The sequence below is a fragment of the Empidonax traillii genome, unplaced genomic scaffold (assembly GCF_003031625.1).
Source record: "Empidonax traillii isolate 1590-97213 ecotype Southwest subspecies unplaced genomic scaffold, ASM303162v1 scaffold2787:size20316, whole genome shotgun sequence".
Taxonomy (NCBI): domain Eukaryota; kingdom Metazoa; phylum Chordata; class Aves; order Passeriformes; family Tyrannidae; genus Empidonax; species Empidonax traillii.
In genome coordinates, this window is record NW_020957980.1 from 13,921 (window position 1) to 15,878 (window position 1,958).

Genomic DNA, 1,958 nt, shown 5'->3' on the forward strand with positions numbered 1-1,958 from the left:
CACTGCAGGGCCTCCTGGATTCAAAGGAGTGCTGGGACACTCTGGACCTGATGGAATCACTGTGCAACTGGGACACCACAGAACCTCATGGAATCCTCAGGACCACTGTGACATATGGGAATCTTCTGGAATCAAGGGACCATGGTGACAGTGCAGGGCCTATGGAGCATAAGGGACCATTGTGACACTTTGGATCCCCATGGAATAAAGGAACCTGTGAGACACTGGATTATTGGGATAATTCTTGACTCAGAACAACTCCAGTGTGATGGTGGGTGGGGAAGGGACAGGTGGAATTTGCCCAAGGTGAGGTGGTGCCCTGTTCCATTGCCAGCCCTTGGAGCCTCCTTGGGCAGCCCTGGAGCTGCTGTCAGTCCAAAGCAGCCCAGGAGCACTGCCCCATCCCACAGCCTGGAGCCCCTAACCCAGCCCCACACTGGCTCCAGCACACCAGCAGCTCTGCCCCTCACCCTCCTGGAGCCCCAGAGTGGCCAGTGGGCCACAAATCCCCCCTGGGGGGTGGGCACAGGGGGCAGAGCAAATCAAAGGAGCCCCGTGCGGCCATGGCGTGGTCGGACCCTCCACCTGGGCTTGGGGAAGCTGCACTGGCACCAGACTGTGGGTGGGAGCTGCACTTCTCTCTCTTTCCTTCCTTCTTCTTATTCTCTCAATCACTCATTATATTTTAGAAAACTTTAAACTGGATGAGTTGGGTTTTTGCTGACTTGTCTGGGTTGGCCTGTGCTCAGTCAATGCTTTGGGGAATGCTCTATTCTGGTGGAATGTTGCCCTTTCACCTTTTGCCAAGCTCCCTTCTTTTTCTAACATTTGCCAGTAAAAGTGTGTTTTTTGACCTCCTGAGAGGTCAAAAAGTGTGTTGCATCTTTTCCACTGTGGTCCCTCAAGGTACTTAAAGAACTGAAGTCCATTTCTAATATCTGCAGGGTGGATATTTTTGATGCCCTGCATATTTTTTAAAAGAAAAACACCTTTGATGAGCTCGTAGCTCAAACCTGGAATCTTACAGTCACCATCCCTGGAAGTGTTCAGAAAACACTGAGCTGTGGCACTTGGGGACACGGTTCAGTGGTGAAGATGCCAGTGTTGGGTTAATGGTTGGACTTCATGATCTCAGAGGTCTTTTCCACCCTTAACAATTCTGTGATTCTGTTATGACTTAACCACTTCCCTGGACATTCTATTCTAATGGTTGATAACCCTCAGTCATCCCTTTGATGCTGCAGTCAAGGAAACTCATGGAATGAAGGGGCCATTGTGATCCTGCAGGGCCTCAGAGAACTTTGTCTGTTAGGAAATACAAAGGGATGTCTGGGGGTGTTTAACTGATAACAAGGAGAATTTTGGAGAGGGACCTTTACACACCCAGATCTTGATGTGTCCACACAACACTGCCTGTGTGTGTGTGAGAATTGACTGTGGTGTGAGTGATGTTATTGTGAATCTATAATTCAGTCACTGTGAAAATTTTAGCAAATGCAAATCAATCATTTGATAACTGTTAAACTGGTTAGTAATTTAGTCCTAATAATCTCTTTTGCACCCTTATTTTGTGTCCAAATTCCTTCTACCCCTTGCCCTTACATCCCAAGGCTCTGTGTACATCATTCCCTTTCATAGAAAAATATATTTTTGTGACTTCCACTTTAAAATTTTCCTAGTTGCCAAAATTACAAATAAACACCAATTAGTTGTTGAAAGATATGAAGACAATTAAAGGAAGGAAAATAATTTGTTTTTCTGTATTTTATTGAGCCCCACAGCGTGTTTAGAAAAAGTTTCATTTTCCTCAACTACTGAGAGAAGATTGAAGAAGCTGCTGAAGAAGTCAGAAGGCAAACTCCCAGTCCCTTGAAGCATTGCTGGGCCCCACTGAGGGCAGGCACTGACAAAGCCTCCCCAGGGACTCCTGAGAGCAGATCCTTGCAGGCCAGGAGTGC